Here is a 6,072-nt window from a genome sequence, read left to right on the forward strand (position 1 = left end):
GTGAGCTTATTTTCTAGATATTCTTTTTCTCTTTATTTCTGAGATGCCTTGTCACATTGGTTGTTCATGGTGTTTAATGGACTACTTCTCCACCTGGACATTGATGGAAATATATTCTGTTGTTTTTCCAGAATGAAGATTTATTATATAAAGTTCTCTCTTTAGCCTGCTGCAAAGAAAGTGCTTTTCTTTTGGTTTCCAGTAGGTGGTGTCCAAGCCTCTTGGATCCCTGCTTTATATAAATCCTAATGTCTTTTTTATTTTCTTGTAGATATTTAATCACACTTACTACTCTCAGTTTCAGTCCCGGTCAGTGTTAGCAACAGTTTTAGTAGCATTCGCTCAGTTTTCCCTGGGGCTCCTTGGTGTTTGGTCTCAGAGGGTATGGCGAGAAGGGCCCTCTGTGTTCGAAGTTTGGGCTGGGGCTCTGCCTTGGTTTTGCAATCATGGCCGGTAAAAATCAACTGTTGTTTCTCTGCTCTCCTGTTCCACTTCTCTGCTTTCTGCCCTGATAACTGATCACTGCTACCGGCTGCGAAGAAGTTCCGGCACTTCCAGGCAGACTGATCAAGGAAGTTGGGGCACTTTCACCCCTCCCCCTCCTCCTGCAAAGAGCTCTGGAGGCTATGAGAGGCAGCTTTTTTATTTCTCCCAGTCTACCATCCGACACCTGGGGTTCTGACCTGTGGTAGTTCTTATGCGCAGATTCCACGCTGAGACGTGCTGATTTTCAGTTTGGGTGTTTTTTGTTGAATTTTAGATGTTCAGCTTATTGTTGTTTCAAGGGGAGAGATCTTCTCTCACTCCACCCTGTTTTTCCAGCTCTCTGATTTTTTTTTTTTTAAATTTCCCTCTTTGCTTCCTTAATGGAAGTTGAGTAGGTGAGAGAGAGAATATCACCCAGTTTTTGTTTGGGAGGGCTGAAAAGGGAGAGTGAAGATTCTAAATTTTGTAACGTAGGGTCTTTATTAATATCTTTAGACTTTAATACAGTATGCATACTTTAAATCTATAGAAAAATCAATGAGAAATGACTTCTATCATCTTAAGTTTTTAAGTTATTTCTCAAGGATGGAAGGAAATGCCTTGTCAGATTTAGCACTCAAATTCAAATTAGTATGAGAACAGATGACTAAATTTCTCCTCCACTTGCCATGCAACTTTATCACAAGAAATGTTTCTTTTAGCAAATGCTGTTGCTTGTAGACACTTCTCTGTTGCAGAGCAGAAAAACAAATGGAGAGGGAGTACTTCTTTGAAGAAAATTTTTTTCTTGATTTTCTTTTTAAATTGTAAGTGTGAGAAACATATACTTTATTTTCCTGGGGCATGGATGGTGGAAAACATGAGTCAGTGCCTTGATTAACCAACTCAATTTGTTATATATCATTTGTTGTATGCCATTCATGGCTTATATTTTTGTTTTTGTTTTATTTTGTTATTGTTACTATCTCATATACCAATCCACTGGCACTGACTTTCAGTTATGATAACATTATTACTCTGAGAAATAACAATATTTGTATTATACTTGTGCCACTAAAACTTCTATTTTTTTTGTTACAGTGGAATTATGTTATTAGAATACATCGTTAGATTTAATCGCTTTGTAATTTAATGGTTGCAAGCAAAAAGATTGGAAAGTACAGAAAAGTTAAAGGTGTTGTTTATATACTTTTACCTTTTTAGCTTTTATCTGATTCATTTATTTTTCCCTTCAGAAATTAATAGTACAGGAAAGTAAAGGGAACAATTTGACAACTATTTTGATAGCCCTAGGCTGTATTTTTTTTTTCTGCAACAACATAGATCTTTCTAGCATCTTTTATTCACAGCACACATCACAGTGTATTGGCATATATAAATAACTTCTCTACCAGGGAAAGTGAAGTATTGTATGTATTTTCATGCTAATAATTTTAAAAAGCACTAAAATGTCCTTTTCCTTGACATTGAAATTTGACTTGGCTTTTTGTATAACATTGAACTGGTGCTTGTAATAATAGAAACCAAGAAATTGAAATACACATTTTATGATTTATCAAGTTGATACCTCATTTTTAAACACAAAAGTGCTCATTTCAGTGGATTTTGTGCAAATATTTTTTTGAGAGCATATGGAGATTGATGAGTGTTGTATTTGGTGTTTTTAGATCCAAATGATACAATTATGAGATACACTTCCCTCCCCTATATAGCATACCACCAAACCTGATTGCTACAGTGAATTCTAAAAGTATATGGTTCTTTATAAAATGTCTGCCAAACTATTAACTCTACAGAACTAGTCATGGTAGAAAACATATTTGAACCAGGTTGACAGAGCAGCCTACCTACCAGATCGTACACATAATACATAATCTTTTATTGTCATGGTGTTCAGTATAACAAAAATGTACATTTAATGATTTAGAATTTCTATTTAAAAAACCATTGGAATGAACAGTGCCTTGCAAATGGCAGAGACTTAATACATGTTTTCACTAGAAATGTTAAGAGTATATCTTCCACTCTACTCTTTGATAAATTTATAAGTTTAAAGATGGAATCTTTGCTTTAATTTGCATATTCTGGAATATTACTGAGGTTAAACATTTTTCTACTGTTAACCATTTGTACTTACTATATCTTTATGAATTCTCTGTTAATATCATTTACATATTTCTCTCGGGGGTAATTTTTAAAATATGGGAGTTTTAGAGGCAAGAGTATAATGTTAGCATCACCCTGTTAACATATGACAATTGGGCTGACTTTTTATTTCTTTTGTCTTTAAACAGCAGTGCAAAGAATTGTCGTAGTGTACGTTCAATTAGACCACCTTTAAAATGCTTTCAGTAAAAGGATCAGACAGTGCTCTCTGAAATAGGAATTGTTCTTTTTAAGCATGCACAGTTAACTTATTCATGTATACTTTGTGAAAGATTGGTTTTGTGCTCTGTGGTTGGTCATTGTTTAGAAAATAAGATGTATCCAGTCATAATGAGTATGGTGGGTGTGGCATGGTAGCAATATACAAACATTGTAAGAAAAAGATTTGATTTTTAGAAAGAAAATTAATGAACACAGCCTCTCCCATGAATAATTTTATACTGTTGAAGAAATGTAACTATTTGGACAGGATTTGTTTGATTCTAAGTTAGCGTATAAAAATGAATTCAAATAAAATTATTTTAAGCAGAATTTTAAAAATTATTATTCTTACATGAGTTATATAGAACAATGCATTTTTACATAATTGTTTTATAACCATCAAAGCCATTATATACTCATCTACTGTAAACACTTGACTTTTCAAATTAATGGGTCATTAATTAAAAGTTTGAAAGCCAGCGATATTATCTTGTCAAGAAAGAGAGGAGATATTTTATTGTTAGGTAGTCTTGAAAGAGTTAGTTGTAATTAATAATCCTACTGTGTTTCTTACCTCAGGGAGTCAACCCTCTGAGTAGGAAGTTATGTAGAACATGAAATTGCTTTAGAAAAAAATTTTCTGAGGAGATTAATCCCTCTACATCAGGGTTTTTCAACCTTGGCACTCTTGACATTTTTGCTACAGTACATTTTTGATGTGGAGGACTTTCTTGTTCATTGTAAGATGTTTAGCAGCATCCCATTAGAGAGTAGCACATACCCACTCCCCCTTGCAACAATGAAAAATGTCTCCAGATATTATCAAACATAAGGGAGTGAGAGGCAAAAATCCCCTTGGTCCCTCTTCCCCTACTGAGACCCACTGGTCTTTATATTGTTTTTAACCATTTGACTTGTAAAAAAGATTTAAAAATGTTATTTTTTCTTGGAATTACTCAGATAATCATTTGTTTAAGGATAGTTTAATATGCTTCTGGTCTGAGGTTTGCAGAAAGTTTTTACCTCCTTGCAGTGTTGAAGAACAATGTTCTTCACATCTAGTCAGTAAGCTTAATAAAAAGAGCTAGAAGAGAATATTGAATCTGCTGAGAAGGTTGACATGTCATGTACTGTTACTAATGCAGAAATAATAGGAAGTGTTCTGAATGTTAAAAAGTCAAAAGATGTTGACAAAAAGTCATGAAGGAGATGATTTTAGTGAAGGCTTCTTCAGTTTTTGAAGTAATTAATTAGAAAGCCAGCCATATTTTGCCAAGAAGAGGCTGCATTTTCACATTCTGCTTTTCAAGTTTAAGAGCAAGAGACAAATGGCAAGTAAACAAGTTGTTATCTCTAGTTTATTTTTAAAGTGATTTCTAGAATATGTCATAGAGTAGTGTGGTTTCAGCTTTATTCCTGTCCTGGATGCTATCTGTGGTTCTATAAAAATGATAATTGATAGTCATTTAAAACACTGCATGATAAAGAAATGTCTTTAGAATGATCCATAGAAATGAGATTCTGTATTCATTCAGTTGACATACATTAAACCTCTCATGTGCCAGGTTCTGTGCAAGGAATAAAGAAAATAAGAAAACATTCTGCTTGAATACCCCATTAAAATTATTTTAATAATTCTAGATGAATTGGAATTTTCTGATGAGGGATACCAATCGCCATCAATCTATTACACACTTTTCCAATTGATTCTGTAATTTTAAATGTCTGTTTGCAAAAGCTGTTTAAAAGTGTGCGTGAATGCTATACATCATGTATATAATTTAATTCTTTTAAAGCTATTTCTGAAAAATGTGGAATGCTATATTCATTTTTTATGCTTGTTAAAATCTTACTTAAATTATTCTTTTTATTAAACATCCATGAAAGTTGAGTAAAACATAGTCCTACATTATTAATTTATTTTTGGTTAAACTGTGGCTCTAATATCATTAAGAAAAATGGATGTCACCCTCAAGGCTAGAAGTTTTGCTAATTATTGCTAGTTGCTGTCAGAATTTAAAAAGCAGGATCTTTATTAATATATGGTACAGTCATGAAACTTTTTTTTACTGTTAAAATTGATCAACTTCCATTATAGGTATAATAGGGAAAAAAGTGAAATCTTTATGATATTTGATAGACCAGAGTTAGAAAAGCAAATGATTCATCATTTAAGAAGATACAGATAAATAGAAAAAATACAGAGTTCTAGTACTTGAAAATCCAGTCTTTCTCCTTCTTTTCTAATGTCCATTTCAGCAGTCTACATCAAGAATACACAAACCCATTCAGAGCCATGGGCTTCCTGCTCTTAGGCAGATCATTCAGAGACAATTTTAACAATTTATACCTGAGGAAATGCAGGTTGACTAGTCTAAGGAATAATGAAAAGTTGTACCATGACGGTTATAGTGTAACCAAACTGAGGCCCTTTAACTATTAAATATTTTGACATGTTCTCTATGGAACTAACTGATCTGTTGAATACAGGTTCTCCAATCTCTTTTATGGTACCTAAAAATTACTGATATAGTATATGTGGTCATAGCTTGTATTTATTATTTTTATTATTTATTTCTTTGAAAAGATGGAAATGCCACCAGACTGTAAGTATTTAGCTAAATAATCTCAAACTACTAAGTGAGAGATACTTCTAGAAAATGAAATTATTTCACATGTAAAATTTTTTTTGTTCAGTTGGGGTATATTAGAACTATGATAATACAAGAGGAAATAATGTTGTAATATATCACAGTTAATTTTGACTTTTATTAATGGGGTCATTGGAATTTGGAATCAGACTAAACTTATATTCAAATACTGGCCCAACTACTTTAATAACTTTTTGACCTTAGGTAAATTATTTTTAACCCTCTGTGGCTCATTTTTCCTACCCTGAATAAAAAGGACATAATAATAGTACCTATTGCAATGGATTGTTTTAAGGATTATATGAGGTCATGTGTGTAAATTTCTTGGCAAGTACTTGATACATAGTGATTGCTGAGTAAATGACATATTATTTTTATCTTTCTAAAAGTAAGCATCCCAAATTAATTTTAACTGCGAATAACACAATCTGATCATATTGTTATCTACATAGTGAAATACCAAAAGCAATTACTTTGGCACTAAAAAAAAAACCCTCTGTGATTATGGTTTTGAACCAGCTTTTGATTTCTCAGGTCTCACTTATCTTTATTCTTCTCAGTAAGCCTT

At 32.7% G+C, this 6,072-nt stretch overlaps 1 protein-coding gene across 2 annotated transcripts in view; it reads left to right on the forward strand.

The window, feature by feature from the left end:
- The window catches only part of KLHL13 (kelch like family member 13), a 228,976-nt gene that overhangs the window by 147,296 nt on the left and 75,608 nt on the right, over positions 1-6,072 (forward strand). The window lies entirely within an intron of this gene.

This window comes from Pteropus alecto, unplaced genomic scaffold, assembly GCF_000325575.1.
Source record: "Pteropus alecto unplaced genomic scaffold, ASM32557v1 scaffold280, whole genome shotgun sequence".
In the NCBI taxonomy this organism is placed as follows: domain Eukaryota; kingdom Metazoa; phylum Chordata; class Mammalia; order Chiroptera; family Pteropodidae; genus Pteropus; species Pteropus alecto.